Source organism: Ornithorhynchus anatinus, chromosome 7 (genome assembly GCF_004115215.2).
Source record: "Ornithorhynchus anatinus isolate Pmale09 chromosome 7, mOrnAna1.pri.v4, whole genome shotgun sequence".
Classification (NCBI taxonomy): Eukaryota; Metazoa; Chordata; class Mammalia; order Monotremata; family Ornithorhynchidae; genus Ornithorhynchus; species Ornithorhynchus anatinus.
Window position 1 is genome coordinate 66,674,134 of NC_041734.1, and position 22,785 is coordinate 66,696,918.

Consider the following 22,785-nt stretch of genomic DNA (forward strand, 5'->3'; position numbering starts at 1 on the left):
GGTCAAATATCTGAGTGCAGAGCACTGTGCGGCACGCTGTTGCTAGGAAAGTCTGAACGGCGAAACGCCTGGGGAATGGGGCCTCTCCGCCAGACTCCAGTCAAGGGCGGGAGGGGGACTCCTCTCCCCGGCCCCGCCACGCTTCCTGGCTCAAGACCAACCTGACGAACTCGGCAGGAGCTTCAGGTGGAGTCCGGGGTCAGAATAACAACTGTGGTATTTATTAAACGCTTACTAGGTGCCAGGCACTACACTGAGCACCGCGGTAGATGCGATAATCAGTTCAGACACAGCCCCTGCCCCGCACGGGGCCCCCAGTCTAAGTAAGAGGGAGAACAGGTATTGCATCCCCATTCTGCAGATGAGCAAACTGAGGCCTACTGGACCTAATGACTGGCACAAGGTCACACAGCAGGCGAGTGACAAGAGTCAGGATTAGAACCCAGGTCCTCTGACCTCCGGGCCCGGGCTTGATCCAGGAGGTCAAGCTGCGGCACAGGTCACTGGCTAAAGGTCACAAGTCACTGGGTAAAGGCCTCAAGTTTCTCTGAGAGAATCCAATCCAGGAAATAGCGATGGGAAAAGCAAGTCAAGATTTGACAGAAGGCACCTTTTTTTAACTACAAAACTCGAAACTTGGATCTGTACCCTTCGGGCACCTGGTTCTCCCCACACCCTTAGCCCCACCGCATTTATAATGATAATGTCGGTATCCGTTAAGCGCTTACTATGTGCCCAGCACTGCTCTAAGCGCTGGGGTAGATACAGGGCCATCGGGTTGTCCCACGTGAGGCTCCCAGTCTTCAACCCCATTTTCCAGATGAGGGAACTGAGGCACCGAGAAGTGAAGTGACTTGCCCACAGTCCCACAGCTGACGAGCGGCAGAGCGGGGATTCGAACCCATGGCTTCTGACTCCCAAGCCCGGGCTCTTCCCACTGAGCCACGCCGCTTCTCCGCCACTCAGGTGGAGGATCCGGGTTCGGTCGGGGAAGCCCCGGGGGACGGCCTCCAGGCCCCGGCCCGCGCAGCTGCTGTGCTGGGACGCGGCCGAGCAGGAGCGGGCTCGGGGGTGCACAACTTTACTTATATTAATGTCTGCCTCCTTGGGCAAGTCACTTCACTTCTCTGGGCCTCAGTTCCCTCATCTGTAAAATGGGGACTGTGTCCGTCCCCCCCCCCCCGGATTTAATAATGGTGGTATTTGTTAAGCGCTTACTATGTGCAGAGCACTGTTCTAAGCGCTGGGGGAGATACAGGGGCATCAGGTTGTCTCGCGTGAGGCTCACGGTCTTAATCCCCATCTTACAGATGAGGGAACTGAGGCCCAGAGAAGAGACTTGCCCACAGTCACCCAGCTGACAGGTGGCAGGGCCGGGATTCGAACCCGTGACCTCTGACTCCCAAGCCCGGGCTCTTTCCACTGAGCCACGCTGCTTCTCTTGCTTGTACCTACCCCAGCATAGTGCCTGGCACAAAGTAAGTGCTTAACAAACACCACAATGATTATAATTAATGCTGAAGGTTAGTAATTCCAGGAGCCCAACATCTCTGCTGTATTGTACTCTCATTCATTCAATCGCATCTATTGAGTGCTTACTGTGTGCAAAGCACTGTGCTAAGCGCGTGGGAGGGTAGCGGGAAGCAGCGTGGCTCAGTGGAAAGAGCCCGGGCTTTGGAGTCAGAGGTCATGGGTTCGACTCCCGGCTCTGCCACCCGTCAGCTGTGTGACTGTGGGCGAGTCACTTCACTTCTCTGGTCCTCAGTGACCTCATCTGTAAAATGGGGATTAACCGTGAGCCTCACGTGGGACGACCCGATTACCCTGTATCTCCCCCGGCGCTTAGAACAGTGCTCGGCACATAGTAAGCGCTTAACAAATACCAACATTATTATTATTATTACACTACAAGAACAAACAGGCGCATTCCCTGTCCGCAACAAGCCACTCTCCCTAACGCTGAACACAGTGCTCTGCACCCCGTAGGAGCGTGGCTCAGTGGAAAGAGCCCGGGCTTGGGAGTCAGAGGTCATGGGTTCGAATCCCGGCTCGGTCACTCGTCAGCTGTGTGACTGTGGGCGGGTCACTTCACTTCTCGGGGCCTCGGTTACCGCATCCGTAAAACGGGGACCGACCGTGAGCCTCACGTGGGACAAACTGCTCTGTATCCACCCCGGCGCTTAGAACAGTGCTCTGCAGATGGTAAGCGCTTAACAAATACCAACATTATCATTAGCAGGAGCTCAAGAGATATCGCCGATGGGTGTCGGGTCGGCCCTGGCGAGGGAGGGGAGGAAGACCCCCCAGGAGGAGGGGCCGCAGCCAACTCAAGTCACGACTACCGTTTCCCGCTCACTCGTGGCCACCCAGGCTGGCGGTATTCATTCGTTCATTCGACTGTATTTCCCCGGCGCCTACTGAGTGCAGAGCGCTGTACTGAGCGCTCGGGAAGTACAATTCAGCAGCGGAGAGAGACGGTCCCCGCCCACGGCGGGCTCGCGATTAGCAGAGGGGGGCCCGGCTGTCCGTCCGCACGGCCCGCGAGGGCTCCCGGGCACCCGCGGCTCCGCTGGCCCCGGCCCGACCGACGCAGGTGGACGGAGAGGGGGCGAGTCGGGGAGCCGGGCGTGGAGCTGGGTGGGGGCGCGGGGGCGGGCGTGGGACCGGGCGAGGGTGGCACTCGGCCGGGGTGGCATCGGAGAGGACGGGGGAGGGGAAGGGGCCAGATTAACAGGATTGGGGAGAGCCGAACGATAGCAGACTGGCTTGGGGCCAGAGGGGATTAGGGAGAGGCCGGGCGGCCAGCTAATCCAAGGCTGATAAGGCTGATCCCCAAAAGGTACATACCTAGGAAGATAGCCAAGGTACAGGGAGTACACCCCTCTACGGTAACATACGGTAAGCGCGACCAGCCAAATCTGGGACGGGAACAAGATATTAGCAAAGCGGGAGCATCTTTTTCAAGCCAACGGGGAGATCGTTTATCGTTAACTGATGCACGTTGGCAGTATAGAGAAGCAGCGGGGCTACGGAGGAGCAGCGTGGCTTGGTGGAAAGAACCCGGGCTGGGAGTCGGAGGCGGGGATCGTCTCCATTGGTGGCCGGCTGGTACTTTCCAAGCGCTTAGTCCAGTGCTCTGCACACGGTACTACTAATAATAATAATGTCGGTATTTGTTAAGCGCTTACTATGTGCGGAGCACTGTCCTAAGCGCTGGGGTAGACGCGAGGGAATCAGGTTGTCCCACGTGGGACTCACAGTCTTCATCCCCGTTTTACAGATGAGGCATTCGATAAATACGACTGAACGAACGATCCCAGCTCCGCCACCTGTCTGCTGGGTGACCTTGGGCAACTCAGGTAACTTCTCTGGGCCTCATCTGTAAAATGGGGCGAAGACCGTGAGCCCCAGGAGGGTCAACCCGATCGCCTTGTATCTACCCCAGCGCTTAGAACGGTGCGCGGCACATAGTAAGCGCTGAACAAATACAATTCTAGTAATAATAGTTATAATTCCAGGAGAGTGTCTACCAACTCTGCTAAAGTGTACTCTCCCAAGCGCTCAGTACAGGTCTCTACACTGATTAGACCGTAAGCCCGTCAAACGGCAGGGACCGTTCTCTATCTGTTGCCGACTTGTTCATTCCAAGCGCTTGGTACAGTGCTCTGCACATAGTAAGGGCTCGATAAATACTATTGAATGAATAAATACGATTGATCGATTGGTCGCAGGTCTCTGTAGAGAGCTGCAGAAAGAAGCCCAAAAGGGCAAATAACCTGAAATTCTATACGGGGCAGTCAGCGTACTCTGGGCCGAGAGGACACTGTGGGCGGCGAACGCTTCTGCCCACTCTCTTGTCTTGAATTCTCCCTAGCATTTAGTGGTTAGTGCGCAGTAAGCGCTCAATAAATACCACCGATTGACTGATTGATCAGTCTGTAGGTGCAGAGAGCCAAAGTTTTCCATCCAAGTGCTCCCAGAAGCCTTCCGAGCGGCTCCCGTAGCAAATCTGTCATATCCAGACTGACAGAACTCTGAGAAATCACTGCTCCCGACATCATAAGGAAAAACCATCACCTATGACCCTGGAGGTCCACTGGACCCTCTCCAGCTCTGTTGGTTTTTTTTTACGTTATTTGTTAAGCGCTTACTAGGTGTCAAGCACCGTTGTAAATGCTGGAGGAGGCACAAGTTAATCAGCCGGACGCAGTCCCTGTCCCACACGATGCTCACAGGAGGAGGAAGAACACGTCCTGAATCCCTCCTTCGCCACTGAGAAAAACTGAGGCACAGAAGTTAAGTGACTTGCCCAAGGTCACGCAGCAAGCACTCGGCAGAGCCGGGATTAGAACCCAGGTCCTCTGACTCCTAGGCCTGTGTTCTTTCCATCAGGCCAGGCTGCTACTATAGCACTCTTCCCTGGCTCATCTAAGCACATTCCATCAGCCAAAGCACTGGTCCTCAGTTTCCCCATCTATGTAATGGGGGTGAAAAACCAAGCTTTGCAGGGGGAGTGATGACAAACTGACCAGTGGTTTTCCAAATAATAGTATTTGTCACATGCTTACTATGTGTCAAGCACTGTTCTAAGCGCTGGGGTAGATATAATAATAATAATAATAATGTTGGTATTTGTTAAGCGCTTACTATGTGCAGAGCACTGTTCTAAGCGCTGCGGTAGATTCAGGGTAATTCAGGTTGTCCCACGTGAGGCTCACAGTCTTCATCCCCATTTTACAGATGAGGGAACTGAGGCCCAGAGAAGTGACGTGACTTGCCCACAGTCACACAGCTGCCGAGTGGCAGAGCCGGGATTCGAACCCACGACCTCTGACTCCCAAGCCCGGGCTCTTTCCTCTGAGCCACGCCGCTTTTCTAAATGTGACTCAGTGAGGTCAGACACAGTCCCCATCCCACATGGGGCTCACTGTCTAAGTAGGAGGGAGAATAAGTATTGAATCCCCATTATACGAATGAGGAAACTGAGGCACAGAAGCCGAACGACTTGCCCAGGGTCACGCAGCAGGCAAACGGCAGAGCCGGGATTACAGCCCAGGTCCTTCTGACTCCCAGGCCCACGGCAGATTAGTGCAGGGTCAGAAATCAAACTGTCTCTGGTCAGACATTTCTCCCCTTTGAGGTCAAGCAGCGGCACGGGAATGAGGCACGGGCCTGGGAATCAGAGGACCTGGGTTCTAATCCCGGCTCTGCCACTTGTCTGCTGTGTGATCTCCGGCAAATCACTTAGCTTCTCTGTGCCTGTTCCGTCGCCTGTAAAACGAGGATTAAGACTGTGAGCCCCATTTGGGACAGAAACTGTGTCCAACCTGAACAGCTTGTACCTACCCCAGTGCTTACTACAGTGCCTGGCATAGAGTAAGTGCTTAAATACCACTGAAAACGACAGCTCATGGGACATTAGCAGCACACACACCCCCCGCTCCCCACCCCACTTTCCTAGGGCTATTTAACTCACATCTGGGGGCAGGAAGGCCGATCTACTGAGGGGGCACAAAGGGAAACACGAAGGAGGACGAGGCCAAGATGAGAGGCAGAGCCAGAGGGACTTCCTTCCAGACCTCCTCAAGACAAGTAACATCAGCTGCCGAAATGAAACTTGCCATATTCACGTCTCTCCTGGAGGAGCTCGCTATTTATTACCTAGTCCCTCTTCCCACCCTCTCCCTCGCCGCCACCTCTTCATCAGCGGCAGCCTTTCAATCCCGGGTAAGCAGGTTCTCTAGCTCCCAGAATTCGCCAAGGAAGATCAGATTAAAAATTAAGAACACCATCGGGGCGTCCTGAACGCCAATCCCGCCTCCCGTACACTAAGGTGCCCGCTTCCTAAAATAGAACAAGTGAAACTCACTGTGGGGCAAGGAAACTGCAAGTAGTCGATGAGCCTGGAGCAAAGGCAAGTTGGAAGATAATAATACTAATAAATAACGGTGGTGTTTGGTAAGCGCTTATTACGTGCCAGGCACTGTACTAAGCGCCGGGGTGAATATAAGCAAATCGGGTTGGACACGGTCTCAATCCCCTTTTCACAGATGAGGTAACTGAGGCAGGGAACGAGGCGCAGGCAGGAACTTTGGTAGACACTAGCTTACAGTCCAGAGGGGGAGAGCGACAAGAGTATAAATAAATTGTGGATACGGACATAAGTGCTGTGGGGCTGAGAGTGGGGTTTATAAAAGGTTCAACCGTTCCCGGATCTTCCTTCACCATGAAGCAAGAACAATAGCACCCAAGAGGGTCCCAGTTTTCACATTTGGAAAACCAGCAGCGACTTATTTCCTCATAATAGGAATAAGAGTGGTATTTGTTAAGCGCCTACTGTGTGCCAGACACTTTATTCATTCATTCATTCAGTCAATAGTCTTTATTGAGCGCTTACTGTGTGCACAGCACTGTACTAAGCGCTTGGAATGTACCAATCGGCAACAGAGACAGTCACTTTACTAAACGTTAAACTTTAAACTTTACAGACACTTTAATAATAAGGTTGGTATTTGTTAAGCGCTTACTCTGTGCAGAGCACTGTTCTAAGCGCTGGGGTAGATACAGGATAATCAGGCTGTCCCACGTGAGGCTCATAGTTAATCCCCATTTTACAGATGAGGTCACTGAGGCACGGAGAAGTTAAGTGACTCGCCCACCGTCACACAGCTGACAAGTGGCAGAGCCGGGAGTCGAACTCATTCATCTGTAAAATGAGGATGAAGACTGGGAGCCCCACGTGGGACAACCTGATTCCCCTGTGTCTACCCCAGCGCTTAGAACAGTGCTCTGCACATAGTAAGCGCTTAACAAATACCAATATTATTATTATTATTATGACCTCTGACTCCGAAGCCCAAGCTCTTTCCGCTGAGCCACGCTGCTTCCACTTTACTAAACGCTAGGGTGGCTACAAGCAAATCGGGTTGGCCACAGTCCCTGGCCCTTCCCGGTCTCAATCCCCGTTTTACAGATGAGGTCACTGAGGCCCGGAGAAAGGACCTGTCCAAAGCCACACAGCAAACAAGAGGCGGGGCAGGGATTAGACCGGTGACCTTCTGACTCCCTGGCCGGTGCGTGCTCTATCCACTAGGCCACGCTTCCTACCTTGAGGCCCCCGAACAACAACACCCGGAAGAGTGTCTGGGAGGGAAAACTGGACAGGGAGCGGGTCTTCGGACTCTATTGTACTGATTGGAAGGGTGACTAAAGTGGTATGTTTTGACACAAAAGCTTTCCCGGAAATTGCCAGAGGCCACCACCCTTTCCAATCAACGTGCTCTCCTCTCTTCTGCCCCTCTCCCAGAAGATTTTACACTTTACAAATTAACTCCCCCTAGGCAGAGAGCTCTAAGGGTTAAACGCATTAAGATTTACAGTTGCTCAATCGGGTTCCGATCCTCGCACGTATTTTAATCCCGATAATGTTTTCAGAGTCCGATTTCACTTTTGTAAAAGCTCATTTCATCCCTCGCTGAGGACACTCCTGGCCCCAAGAACCGCAATCTTTAGGAAGTTTTCCTTGGACGAACTGCATCTCTAGGACTGTCAGTACTTTCGGTGGGAACACTCTGGCTTTCAAATGCTGCTGTGTAACTTGGAGCTCGTAACTCGGCTGCTCGTCCCATTTCTACGGCCACCTAGGCAACGTCTTTCAGTGATTCATCTCTCTTCGTAATCATTACGGCATTAGCGTTCACTACGCGCCGGACGCCGTACTAAGCGCCGAGGTGGGCACGAGCAGATCGGGTCGGACACCGTCCGCGTCCCGCACGGAGCTCACGGTCCCAAGTGCCGTTTTACAGATGAGGGCACTGAGGCACAGAGAAGTCAAGTGACTTCCCAGGATCAGGCAGCCGGCACGTGGCGGAGGCAGGATTAAAACCCGGATCCCCTGACTCCCAGGCCCGTCCTCCATCCTCTAGGCCATGCTGCTTCTCCCCCCCTTACAGGTGTTCCTTAATAAACCTTCCCATGGGTGGGACTGTTTCCTTATACCAGTCCTTTCGCTCAACCAGCGATTACCGTTCCGATGGGCAGCTGATTATATCGCCCGGAGAAAAAAAAAACAAACCACGCAGAGTTGATTCTATCTGGAGCCCAAAGTCCGACGACAAAGGAACCGAAGGAGAGAGCGTCTCTGAAGCTTTATCAGAAGCGGCGTGGCTCAGTGGAAAGATCACGGGCTTGGGAGTCGGGGGGCTGGGTTTTAGTCCTGGCTCGGTCCCTTGTCAGCGGTGTGACCTTGGGCAAGTCACTTCACTGGGCCTCAGTTCTCTCATCTGTAAAATGGGGATGAAGGCCGGGAGCCCGGCGGGGGACAACCTGATCGCCTTGTATCCCCTCGGGCGCTTAGAACGGTGATTTGCACATAGTAAGGGCTTAAAAAGGGCCATTATTTATTTTTATTAGCCTTTTAAAAAATCATCTTTATTTCCTATTTTGAAATTATTTCCCCGAAAGGGATCAATCTACGAGGTGCAGGCCTATAAACTCCCCCTAGTGGCTATCAGAGGGCTAGAATTCAGACGGGACGGGTAAAACATTAAACCGATTTTTTCCTCTCTTATAATAAATTGCTCCTGCATGAATCCACCACGAATTGAAAGAGGACTTAAAAAAAACAACACAAAACCCTCTTAGTAGACGGGCCTCAATATCACTGCAGTGTTCCCCTGAGACTTAACACTTTCAAACCGACTTAATAATACGCTACATGCAGACCAACAACTTCAAAATAGAGGAGAAATTCCAGAGATGAGATCCAGTCTTTAGAAACTATACTTACGGGGTAATCTACATGCCAAGGACCTGCCCCCTGATGCAGGTAATTTGAATATCCCTGGCTTTTGCGATTAGTCTGGAAAATCATTTCTACCTTAAATAGATATGTTCTCGGGGCAGGAAAGTAGGATTTCGGGGCAGCCGAATCCATTTCAAGGAATGTTTTCATACTCTTGGACTCCTGTTTTTTCCTTTGACTCAAACAACTAAACATATACTAACTTAATGCATCAAGAATTCTCAATGACACAGAAACAATGAAGTCATTTATTGGATTGGAAAAAAGTTCATGCCATTTCAGAAATATTACAAAATTGACAGATATTGAAATCATTTCCTCAGTAAATGACCTAGAAAAAATGTATAATCAGGGCCAAATGGTTAGTTGGTCCCACTGTACGGGTTTTTGTGGTCTGTTGGGATTGAATTTTTTTTTTTTTTACAGGACTTAAGTGCTTACTTTGTACCAAGCACTTTACTAAGCGCTGGGGTAGATACAAGATAAGATCGATCCTTTCTAGGAAAAGGGGAACACACTGGGATGGAGCAAGGAGAAGACCTTCATCCCAAGTGCTAAACCCAGTGGTCCGCACACAATAAGCACTCGAATACCATTACCGTTCACCCCGCAGTACTTATGAACATATCTGTAATTTATTACTGTTGGTATTTATTAAGCTTTTCCTATGTGCCAAAACTATGCTAAGCGCTGGGGTGAATACAACATAATCAGGTTGGACACAGTCCACACTGCATTCATAGTCCAAAGGGGAGGGCGTAGGATCTAATCCCCATTTTACAGATGAGGAAACCGAGGCACAGAGAAGTTGTGACATGCCTCAGGTCACACTGGAGACAAGTGGAGGAGCTGGAATTAGAACCCAGGTCCTCAGACTCTCAAACTCGTGCTCTTTCTCCTTCTTGCTTCTCCAATGTATTTATATTAATGGCTGTCTCCCCCTCTAAACTGTAAACCCCTGGTGGGCAGGGAACCTGGCCTCCGACTTTGGTGCACTGTGCTCTCCCAAGGGCTTAACACAGTGGTCTGCACACAGTAAGCCCTCAGTAAATACCACTGACCGATTAACGGCAGCTACTGGGCGGACGTATCTCTTTCCAAGGAGCCTCCGCTTTTAGATGAGACCTCGATAATGCTTGGTTAACTTGTCCTTCTATGTGACTCCGCTGCCCAGGACAGTGGCTTTTTTTCCTCCGATTTATTATTCGCTCACAAAAACCTTCCCTTAGGATGTAGTGAACCCGTGAGGAATAATTCTTCCAGACTTTTTCAGGGAACCATCGGTGGGTACAGATTAATGGGATAACTGTAGAATTCAATTTGCCCACTGAAATTCGATAGGTCCCCTCGGAATATTCCCCACCAAACAGCCGAGGCCCTTTTTTATGACTTAATATTTGGATGCCTTAGCTCGACGGTTCCGGGGGCCTTTGGGTTTCCTGCCAGGCAAGCGGGCAAGCGAGAAGAAAACCATCACCTGTCCTTCCCCCACGAGGGATGATTTCCTTCAATATTTCACCCTCGGGTCTTGCTTCCGAGATGGAGTAAGAGAGTGACCCTTCGCAAGCATCGCCTGCACTTCCCCTCCGCCAAGACCCGTCACTTCCCTCACCCCCTTAAACGAATAACCCAATCCCCACCTCCTAACGACTCTCTTCAAACACGCGCTCTCCTTGAAGCCATTCCTAGATGAGCTTCTTGGGATTCCCCCCAAGCCCCTCTGCACCTGCCTGGACCACCAAGATTGTTTACTTCACTCCCCCAAGCGCTTAGTACAGTGTTTTGAACAGTGCTTGGCACACAGTAAGCGCTTAACAAGGACCATAATGATTATTAGAGAATCCGGCCTAAAGCAAGCGCCCAATAAAGTCGGACCGAAGGAGGGCAACACCCTTCCTTCTTCCCCCTCCAAAGCCAACTTTTCCCTGCGATCTGTCTTAGGTGGGACCGGGATTCGGGGGGGAGGGACAGGATGCTGCAGGAGGGTGGATTCCGCTGCGGGGGGGGGGGGCTGGGTCGTGGGTTCTAATCCCCGCTCGGCCACTTATCAGCTGGGTGCCCTTGGGCAAGTCCCAACTTCTCTGGGCCTCAGTGACCTCATCTGTACAAAGGGGATGAAGACTGGGAGCCCCCGCGTGGGACAACCTACCTTGTAACCACCCCAGCGCTTAGAACAGTGCCTGGCACAGAGTAAGCGCTTCCCAAATACCATCGTTATTATTCACTCATTCGATCGTATTTATGTGCAGAGCACTGTATTGAGCAATTATTATTATTGGGCAACTTTTCTGTGCCTCGGTTACCTCATCTGTAAAACGGGGATGAAGACTGGGAGCCCGACGTGGGGCAATCTGAGTTACCTTGTATCCACCCCAGCGCTTAGAACAGTGCCTGGCACAAAGCCCTTCACAAATATCATCGTTATTATTCATTCGATCGTATTTACTGAGCGCTTACTATGTGCGGAGCACTGTACAAATACCATCGTGATTATTCATTCGATCGTATTTACTGAGCGCTTACTACGTGCAGAGCACTGTCCCGAGCAATTATTATTATTGGGCTTTGGAGTCAGAGGTCATGAGTTTGAATCCCAGCTCTGCCACTTGTCAGCTGTGTGACTGTGGGCAAGTCACTTCACTTCTCTGGGCCTCAGTGACCTCATCTGTAAAATGGGGATGAAGACTGGGAGCCCCACGTGGAACAACCTGATTCCCCTGTGTCTCCCCCAGCGCTTAGAACAGTGCTCTGCACATAGTAAGCGCTTAACCAATACCAACATTATTATTATTAACTTCTCTGTGCCTCAGTTACCCCATCTGTAAAACGGGGAATGAAGACTGGGAGCCCGAAGTGGGGCAACCTGAGTTACCTCGTATCTACCCCGGTGCTTAGAAGAGTGTTTGGCGCATAGTAAACGCTTAATAAATACCGATATTATTTTTTTAGGAGGGGGAGGAAAGGGAAGGTGGGGAGCGGAAGGCAGAGAAGCAAGGCCCAGGGGACCTTGTGAAAAGCTTTGCAGGGACAGAGGGAGAAAATGGAGGGTTCAGGGCTGGTCCCACGAGGCCGGACTGGCCGGGGGAAGGGCCTGAACCCCGGCTTCCTCATCCAATTCGGGGTGATGGATCCCGGCGGTGGAAAGGAAGGGAGGGAGGGAGCTTTTCCCTGGGGAACGACGGCCTGCTGGCCCCGGGGTCGGGCTCCGAGGGCAAGCGTGGCTCAGTGGAAACAGCCCGGGCTTTGGAGTCAGAGGTCATGGGTTCGAATCCCGGCTCTGCCACTTAGCTGGGTGACGGTGGGCAAGTCACTTCACTGGGCCTCAGTGCCCTCGTCTGGAAAATGGGGATGAAGACCGTGAGCCCCACGTGGGACCACCTGATTCCCCTGGGTCTCCCCCAGCGCTTAGAACAGTGCTCCGCACATAGTAAGCGCTTAATAAATACCAACATTATTATTACGCGGTCAGCGGGGCTCCAAGGGGGCAAAAGGGGCTCCAGCACCCGCAACCTCGACGGGGGAGGCCGAGGGTGGGTCCTGCAGCCTCCTTGGAGGGAGTCGGGGCTGGGAGGACCCCGTCCCCTGGCCGGACACCGGCCCTCACCGACACAGAGCGCTCAGTACAGTGTTCTGCACATAGTAGGCGCTCAATGAACACAGGGGCCGCCCCCCACCCCCTCCAGCTCCGTCCCCACCTCCAGGGACCCCCTTGGCTCGCAGTAACCCTGCTAGTTTTTAAGCGCCTACTATGTGCCCAGCGCTGCTGGGCTCATCACTTCTCTGGGCCTCAGTGACCTCATCTGTAAAATGGGGATGAAGGCTGGGAGCCTCACGGGGGGACCACCTGATGGTCCTGGATCTCCCCCAGCGCTCAGCACAGTGCTCGGCAGAGAGTAAGCGCTTAACAAATACCCACATTATTAACAAATTCCAACAAATCCCCTAATTAGAGTCCTAAGCAACGGGGCGGAGGCGACCTCAGGGTGGGGGGGCGCCCCCCCCCCATCGTCCAGTTGAGTCCCAAGAAGCGCCACGACTCGTCCAAGGTCACCCAGCGGCAGCCCGCGGTCATGGGTTCCAATCCCGCCTGGTCCGCCTGCCCGCCGGGTGACCTTGGGCGAGTCGCCTGGCTGGGCCTCGGTTCCCTCCTCTGTAGGATGGGGATGGAGTCTGGGAGGGCAACCCCCTGGGCGCTATCCCTCCCAGCGCTCAGTACAGCGCCGGGCACGTAGGAGGCGCCTAAATGCCGTCATTCTTTAAAGTGGGGGCGGGTTTAGAACCCACGACCTGGGCCTCCCGAGGCTGGGGGAGCTAGCCTGGGCCGGGCCCGGCGCTTAGTACAGTGCCCGGCCCGGAGGAAGCGCTTAAGAAGTAGCAGAGGAGAGAAGAAAAGGGGTGGCGCGCGCCGCTACCTGCTGCCGCCTCCGCCCCGCTCCGTCGGCCGCCGACTCAGGCCGGGCGCGCGGGCTGCCGGCCTCCGGCCTCCGGCCCCCCGGGCCCCGCCCCCCGCCGCGCGCGCGCCGCCTCCCCATTGGCCGCCGCCGCCGGGGTCCCGCCCCCCAGCGGCGCGCGGGCCCCCGGCTGCCGCTCCCCATTGGCCGCGACGCGCGCTCCATGCAAATGAGGCCCCGCCCGCCCGCCCGCCCACCCGCCCTCCCCCGCTTGGCCGCGGCCCACGTGGCCGCGGCCCTGCCCCTCCCGGCCCGCGACGGACGGCTCATTCATTCATTCGGTCATTCATTCATTCATTCGTTCGTTCATTCGTTCAAGAGTATGAATTCGGGTCCGAGCCGAGCGCCCCCCTCCGGGCGCTCCCCGCCTCGGCAGCTCCGGCGGGGGGAGGCGGGGTGGCTGGGCCGGACAGCTTCGTTCATTCATTCATTCAATCAATCATTCATTCAGGGCCGGACAGGTTCGTTCGTTCATTCATTCATTCATTCAGGGCGGGAGGGGTTCGTTCATTCATTCAGTCATTCATTCATTCGGTCATTCATTCGTTCGTTCGTTCAAGAGTATGAATTCGGGTCCGAGCCGAGCGCCCCCCTCCGGGCGCTCCCCGCCTCGGCAGCTCCGGCGGGGGGAGGCGGGGTGGCTGGGCCGGACAGCTTCGTTCATTCATTCATTCAGTCAATCATTCATTCAGGGCCGGACAGGTTCGTTCATTCATTCATTCATTCAGGGCGGGAGGGGTTCGTTCATTCATTCATTCATTCGTTCATTCATTCATTCGGTCATTCATTCATTCGGTCATTCATTCATTCGGTCATTCATTCGTTCGTTCAATAGTATGAATTTGGGTCCGAGCCGAGCGCCCCCCCCCCCCACCGGCCGCTCCCCGCCTCGGCAGCTCCGGCGGGGGGAGGCGGGGTGGCCAGGCCGGACAGGTTCGTTCATTCGTTCATTCAGTCAATCATTCATTCAGGGTCGGACAGGTTCGTTCGTTCATTCATTCATTCAGGGTGGGACAAGTTCGTTCCTTCATTCATTCATTCATTCGATAGTATGAATTCGGGTCCGAGCCGAGCGCCCCCCACCGGCCGCTCCCCGCCTCGGCAGCTCCGGCGGGGGGAGGCGGGGTGGCCCGACCGGGCAGGTTCGTTCATTCATTCAGTCAGTCATTCATTCATTCAGGGCCGGACAGGTTCGTTCATTCATTCATTCAGGGCGGGACAAGTTTGTTCGTTCGTTCGTTCGTTCGTTCATTCATTCATTCATTCATTCATTCCTTCGTATGAATTCGGGTCCGATCCGAGCGCCCCCCACCGGCCGCTCCCCGCCTCGGCAGCTCCGGCGGGGGGAGGCGGGGTGGCCGGGCCGGACAGGTTCGTTCATTCATTCATTCAGTCAGTCAATCATTCATTCATTTAGGGCCGGACAGGTTCTTTTATTCATTCATTCATTCAGGGCGGGACAGGTTCGTTCATTCATTCATTCATTCATTCGATAGTATGAATTCGGGGCTGGGCCGAGCGCCCCCCACCGGCCGCTCCCCGTCTCAGCAGTCCCGGGGGGCCGGTGGTGGGGCGGGGGGGCCGGGCCGGACAGGCTCGTTCATCCATTCAGTCAGCCAGTCATTCAGTCATTCATTCATTCAGTCAGTCGTCTTCATTGAACGCTCACTGCGGGCACAGCACTGGGCTGAGCGCTTGGAATGGTCAATTGCAAAAGACAGAGACGGTCCCTGCCCAACAAGGGGCTCACGGTCTAAAAGGGGACACCACAAAACAAAACCAGTAGTCAGGCATCAATACCATCAAAATAGATCATAGATATCATTCATTCATTCAGTTGTCTTGATTGAGCACTTACTGTGAGCAGAGCACTTGACTCTATCTTGACTCTATTTATCTTGACTCTATTTATTGCCATTGTTCTCGTCTGTCCGTCTCCCCCGATTAGACCGTAAGCCCGTCAAACGGCAGGGACCGTCTCTATCTGTTGCCGACTTGTTCATTCCAAGCGCTTAGTACAGTGCTCTGCACATAGTAAGCGCTCAATAAATACTATTGAATGAATGAATAAGCACTTGGAATGGACAGTTGCGACAGATAGAGACAGTCCCTGCCCAACAACGGGCTCACGGCCTGAAAAGGGAAGACAACAAAACAAGTAATCAGGCAGCAATACCATCAAAATAGATAAAGAGAATCATAGATATTCATTCATCCATTCAATTGTCTTGATTGAGCGCTCACTGTGGGCAGAGCACTGGGCTAAGCCCTTGGAATGGACAACTGCAACAGATAGAGACGGTCCCTGCCCAACAACGGGCTCACGGTCTAAAAGGGGGAGACAGACAACAAAACAAGTAATCAGGCATCGATACCATCAAAATAGACAAAAAGAATCGGAGATATTCATTCATTCATTCGTATTTACTGAGCGCTTACTGTGGGCAGAGCACTGGGCTTGTCAGCTGTGTGACTTTGGGCAAGTCACTTAATGTCTCTGTGCCTCATTTACGCTATCTGGAAAATGGGGATTAAGACTGTGAGCCCCATGTGGGACAACCTGATCACCTTGTATCCTCCCCAGCGCTTAGAACGGTGCTTTGCACATAGTAAGCGCTCAACAAACGTCATAATTATTACTAAGCGCTTGGAATGTAGAATTCGGCAACAGAGACCATCCCTGCCCAACAACGGTCTAAAAGGGGGAGACAGACAGTAGAACAAAGCAGGTAGATAGGAGTCAGTACCATCAAAATAGATAAAGAGAATCATAGATATTCATTCGTTCAATCGTCTTTACTGAGCGCTTACTGTGGCAAGAGCACTGGGCTAAGCGCTTGGAACGGACAATTCGGCAACAGAGAGAGACCGTCCCTGCCCAACAACAGGCTTACGGTCTAAAAGGGGGAGACAGACAACAAAACAAAACAAGTAGTCAGGCATCAATACCATCAAAATAAAGAGAATCATAGATATTCATTCATTCAATCGTATTTAATAATAATAATGATGGCATTTGTTAAGCGCTTACTATGTGCAAAGCACTGTTCTAAGCACTGGGGAGGGTATAAGGTGATCAGGTGGTCCCACCTGGGGCTCCCAGTCTTCATCCCCATTTTACAGATGAGGTCACCGAGGCCCAGAGAAGTGAATTGACTTGCCCAAAGTCCCACAGCTGACAAGCAGCGGAGCAGGGATTAGAACCCACAACCTCTGAGTCCCCAGCCCAGCCTCTTTCCACTGAGCCACGCTGCTGCTGAGCACTTAGTGTGGGCAGAGCACTGTGCTAAGCGCTTGGAATGGGCAATTCGGCCACAGATAGAGACCGTCCCTGCCCAGCAACGGGCTCACGGTCTAAAAGGGGGAGAGGGACAGCAGAACAAAACAAATAATGATAATGATAATAATAATAATAATAATAATAATGTTGGTATTTGTTAAGCGCTTACTATGTGCCGAGCACTGTTCTAAGCGCTGGGGTAGACACAGGGGAATCAGGATGTCCCACGTGGGGCTCACAGTCTTAATCCCCATTTTACAGATGAGGTAACTGAGGCACAGAGAAGTTAAGTGACTTGCCCACAGTCACACAGCTGACAAGTGGCAGAGCTGGGATTCGAACTCATGACCTCTGACTCCAAAGCCCGGGCTCTTTCCACTGAGCCACGCTGCTCCTCTAATAATAATAATAACAATATAATAATAATAAGAATGTTGAGATTTATTAAGCGTTTACTATGTGCAGAGCACTGTTCTAAGCGCTGGGGTAGATACAGGGGAATCAGGTTGTCCCATGTGAGGCTCACAGTTAATCCCCATTTTACAGATGAGGGAACTGAGGCACAGAAAAGTTAAGTGAATTGCCCACAGTCTCACAGCTGACAAGTGGCGGAGCTGGGAGTCGAACCCATGACCTCCGACTCCCAAGCCCGGGTTCTTCCCACTGACAGGTAATTGAGGCGCAGAGAAGTGAAGTGACTTGCCCAAGGTCACACAGCAGGTTGAACTGACCGAAGCTGCGTTCTTACCACCTACGGCGACTCGGGCTGATCTCAGGCTATCAGGAAGTCGGTTGGGCTCAGGGGGGGCCTGTTACTCACCCAGAGGGACCCCCGGGGCTGTGGTCCGTCTCAGGCTCAGTCTTCTCAACCCCACGGGAGGGTTGGGTCGGGGGGCGGGAGACCAGAAGGGTCCCCTTCCTCCTCCTCCTCCTCCTCTTCCCTCGTCAGCCAAGGCCCCGCTCTGCCCGGAGGCCGCGGCCCTGCCGACCTCCAGCCTCCAGGTTGCACCCGAGGGGCATTTTCCTTTCCAACAAATCCGGAATCCCCCTGTCCTGAAGGACCCACCCCCCGCCCCCGTAATAATAATAATAGTGGTGACATTTGTTAAGTGCTTACTATGCACCAAGCACTGTTCGAAGCACTGGGGGGGTACAAGGTGATCAGGTTGTCCCACGTGGGGCTCACAGTTTTAATCCCCACTTTACGGATGAGGTACCTGAGGCCCAGAGAAGTAAAGTGACTTGCCCAAAGTCACACAGCTGGCAAGCGGCGGAGCGGGGATTAAAACCCACGACCTCTGACACCCAAGCCCATGCTCTTTCCATTGAGCCACACTGCTTCTCCAAGTGACAGGAGCCCGGGCCTGGGAGTCAGAAGGTCATGGGTTCTAATCCCCGTTCCGCCGCTTGCCAGCCGTGTGACTTTGGGTCAGTCACTTCACTTCTCTGGGCCTCAGTGACCTCATCTGGAAAACGGGGATGGAGACTGTGAGCCCCACGTGGGACAACCTGATGACCTTGTATCTATCCCGGCGAGTAGGACAGTGCTTGGCACATAGTAAGCGCTCAACAAATGCCATCATTATTATTCTCTGCGCCTCGATTACCCCGTCTGTAAATTGGGGATTAAGACCGTGAGCCCCATGTGGGACAGGGGCTCTGCCCAGCCTGATTTGCTTGTATGCACCCCAGTGCTTAGTACAGTGCCCGGCACATAGCAAGCGCTTAACAGACGCCACAATTATTATTATTATTATTCACTTCTCTGTGCCTCAGTTCCCTCATCTATAAATTGGGGAATGAAACTGTGAGCCCCACATGGGACAGGGACTTTGTCCAACCCAATTTGCTTGTAACCCACCCCACCGCTTAGTTCAGTGCCTGGCACATAATAAGTGCTTAACAAATACTATAATTATTATTATTAGTTATTATCAGCCGGCACCTTCTCCCTCCCTCCCCAGGGATCCGCCAGATTTTTCCGGAACCGTTTGGCACCGTTGGGTTCCACCTCCCCGGCCCGTGAATCCTGACGGAGAGATCGCATCGTGCGTGGCTCCCCGGCGACCTAAATTGGACGGCTCGGCCCGCTCCGTCTTCACCCGAGCCCCGGCCTGCCGGGCTTTCGGGAAAGGCCACTGAAACTCGGGCCCGGCGGCGGCGGGGAGGAAGGGGAAAAAGATGAGAAAGCTGAAAAAGGCTGACCTCCTCTGTCGAGCAGGAGGAAGTTTTCATCCAAGAAATCCTTTCCAAGGATACTCCCGTTTCCTTGAAAATCCAGCTACTAAAAAATTCGGTCCCGTTTTCCACCCCCACCCCTAACCTCCCTCCTGCCACTCCCTTTCCTCCCTTGGCCTAAGGAACTCTGCTGTCCCCAAGGAGCGCAATTACGGCCACAAAACCTTCCAGGCTTTGTCGGATCACAAGCTTGCAGACAGTCACTAGCCCGGACGACCCCTCTCCCGGCGCCGGCCTCCGCGGAAGCTCCCCTGCCCCGCTCGGCCCCCCGGGATCCCTCAGGCCCGGACGGTTTCCTGCTCTCTTGGCTGCGGAAATCACCTTCCTGCTGCTCATTCATTCAGTCGTGGTCATCGAGCCCTTACTGTGTGCAGAGCACTCTACTAAGCGCTTGGAAAGGACGATTCAGCAACGGATAGAGACAATCCCTATCCAACGACGGACTCGCTGTTGGAATTCTCTAGAATTCCAGAGAAGCAGCCTCCTGGAAAGAGCAAGGGCCTGGGAGTCAGAGGACCTGAGTTCTGGTCCTGCCTCTGCCAGTTGTTCGCTGTGTGACCTTGGGCAAGTCACTTAACTCCTCTGAGCCTCTGTGCCCTCAACTGTAAAATGGGGATTCGATACCTGCTCTCCCTCCTACTGAGACTGTGAGCCCCAAGCAGGACAGGGACTGTGTCTGACTTCATTAACTGGTACCTACCCCGGCGCTTTGAACAGAGTTTGACACATAATAAGTGCTTTATAAATGCCATTAAAAAATTCCCCCCTCCAGGTCAACAATAATAATAATTGTGGTATTTAAGTGTTTATTATTAGTAGTAGTAATAATAATATTAATAGTATTTGTTAAGCACTTACTGTGTGCCAAGCGCTGTACTAAGCGCTGGGATAGATTATCAGGTGGGGCTCTCAGTCTTAATCCCCATCTGACAAATGAGGTCACTGAGGCACAGAGAAGTTAAGTGACTTGTCCAAGGTCACAGGCCGACAAGTGGGGGAAAAGGGATTAGGACCCAGGTCCTTCTGACTCCCAGGCCCGTGCTCCACCCATTGGGCCACACTGCTCTTAGTGGGTGCCCTCACTGCCTTGTGGGGTCGGGGGGCGGAGAAGACTTTGGCCAGATCCACATTTGGGGCTTGAATCCTCCTTTACTGTGTTAACTCCTTGTGGGCAGGGATAGGTTCTCTCCTAGAATTGTTTTATACTTTCCCGAGGGCTTAGTACAGTGCTCTGCACACAGTAAAGACTACTGATGAATTGACCGATTTCCCGATTCCCCACCAGCAAGAACATTCAGGTCCCAGGCTGGCTCAGAGCTGGGGGAATAGACAGCGTGGCTAAAATGAGACGTAGTGTAATAATAATATTAATTATGGCATTTGTTAAGCATTCATTCATTCATTAAATAATATTTATTGAGCGCTTACTATGTGCAGAGCACTGTACTAAGCGCTTGGGATGAACAAGTCGGCTACAGATAGAGACGGTCCCTGCCGTCTGACGGGTTTACGGTCTAATCGGGGGAGACGGACAGACGAGAGCGATGGCAATAAAGAGAATCGAGGGGAAGAACGTCTCATTAAAACAATAGCAAATAAATAGAATCAGGGTGATGTATGTCTCATTAAACAAAATAAATAGGGTGATGAAGATATATACAGTCGAGCGGATGAGTACGGTGCTGAGGGGAGGGGACGGGAGAGGTGGAGGAGCAGAGGGAAAGGGGGAAAAGAGAGTTTAGCTGCGGAGAGGTGAAGGGGGGGTGGCAGAGGGAATAGAGGGAGAAGAGGAGCTCAGTCTGGGAAGGCCTCTCGGAGGAGGTGAGTTTTAAGTAGGGTTTCGAAGAGGGGAAGAGAATCAGTTTGGCGGAGGTGAGGAGGGAGGGCGTTCCGGGACCGCGGGAGGACGCGGCCCGGGGGTCGACGGCGGGATAGGCGAGACCGAGGGATGGCGAGGAGGTGGGCGGCGGAGGAGCGGAGCGTGCGGGGTGGGTGGTAGAAAGAGAGAAGAGAGGAGAGGTAGGAAGGGGCAAGGTGACGTAGAGCCTCGAAGCCTAGAGTGAGGAGTTTTTGTTTGGAGCGGAGGTCGATAGGCAACCACTGGAGTTGTTTAAGAAGGGGAGTGACATGCCCAGATCGTTTCTGCGGGAAGATGAGCCGGGCAGCGGAGTGAAGAATAGACCACTTACTCTGTGCCAGGCACTGTATTAAGCATGCAGGATGCCTGAGCTGGATGTTCTGCCTGATCTCTCCAACTCTTCCAGGGAGTTCTACTCCCTACTGGGCCCAGTGCTGACTTTTCCCATTGAACAACAGGGAAACTGGGTCACAGAAACGCAGCAACTAGTCCCAGATACATATGCTGTCAGGTGGGAATTAGAGCCAGCTACCTAGACTCCTAGTCTTTTTTCATTCAATTGTATTTATTGAGCGCGTACTTTGTGCAGAGCACTGTACTAAGCGCTTGGAAAATACAATTCAGCAATAGAGACAATCCCTGCCTACAACGGGCTTATAGTCTACGGGGGGGAGGCAGATACCAAAACAAGTAAACAGGCATCAATAGCATCAGTATCAATAGAATTATAGATATATACACATCAAAACAAGAAAACAGCATCAGGATCAATAGAATTATATATATACACATCAAAACGAGTAAACAGACATTAATGAACATAAACAGAATTACAGACATGTACATACATACAAAAGTGCTGTACACAAGTAAACACACAAGTACATATATATACATATATATATATATACATATACATATATACATAATAATAATATATACACACAACTTCTGCTCCATGCCTTAGTTACCTCATCTGTAAAATGGGGGTAATAATAATAATGATGGTATTTGTTAAGCGCTTACTGTGTGCCAAGCCCTACCTCATGTAGGACATGGACTTTGTCCAACCTAATTAACTTGTGTCTACCCCAGCGCTTAGTACAGTGCCTGGCACATCGTAAGCGCTTATCAAATTCCAGGGGAAAAAAAATAAAGAGAAACATCCCCCCTGTCTTAAAACTGTCTTATCTCTATGGTGGGTGTCCTCTGATCTTTGCTCCCCAGCCATCTCAGACGGACGTCCATCACTTAGGACGGACCCGGAAAGGTTGGGATATTGTTCGAATCCTGGCTCTGCCACTTGTCAACTGTGTGACTTTGACTTACCTTCTCTGTGCCTCAGTTACCTCGTCTGTAAAATGGGGATTAAGACTGTGAGCCTCACGTGGGACAATCCGACAACCCTCTATCTACCCCAGTGCTTAGAACAGTGCTCTGCACATAGGAAGCGCTTAACAAATACCAACATTATTATTATTATTATTGAGATGGGGGCCCAGCCAAGGGAGCTCTCAATTTAAGGGCCTCCCTCAGATGAGCTTAGTAAGCGCTTAACAAATACGAACATCATTATTATTATTATTATGAGCTTCCTGACCGTCAGTGGTGTCCTCTGCCCTAGGTTTCATTCCTTCCTCTGGGCTTTTCGTGAAGGAACTTGGCTTCCAAAAACCCCTGCATAAGCCCAAATTGACACCAGTCCAGAGAAAGCAGCAGGCTCAAAAGCGAAGGGGGTGCCACTCTAGGCCCATCCGACCCTGGTGGCTCCAAGTTTATGTAATCCACACAGACACCGACTGGGAGAGAACGGGATCCACTGCTGGCAATCCATCCATCGATCGGTCAATTGCATTTATCATCGTAGCATTTACTGAGCGCTCACTTAGTGAAGCACAGTATAACAGAGTTGCTAATCGATCAATCTGATTTATGGGGCATTTGTATGCAGAACACTGTACGAAGGCCTTGGGAGAGCACAACAGAATTAGCAGACACATTCTCCGCCCATTACAAGCTTGGGAATACACTAAAACACAATTGTTAGACCCATTCCCTGCCCATAATGAGCTTACGATCCAGATAGGGAGACAGATATTAATATAATCAATCATTCATATTTATTGAGCGCTTACTATGCGCAGAGCACAGTACC

At 52.2% G+C, this 22,785-nt stretch overlaps 1 protein-coding gene across 2 annotated transcripts in view; it reads right to left on the reverse strand.

Annotated features, from left to right (window-relative positions):
• FKBP5 (FKBP prolyl isomerase 5) overlaps window positions 1–13,282 on the reverse strand; it is a 102,325-nt gene extending 89,043 nt beyond the window's left edge. The window contains exon 1 of one of the 2 annotated variants that reach the window (XM_039912765.1): window positions 13,216–13,282. The gene's annotated coding sequence lies outside the window, so the exon portion shown is untranslated. The remainder of the gene's footprint in view (window positions 1–13,215) is intronic. The other variant, XM_039912764.1, reaches the window with a different exon arrangement.
• Between the last annotated feature and the right edge of the window lie 9,503 nt (window positions 13,283–22,785).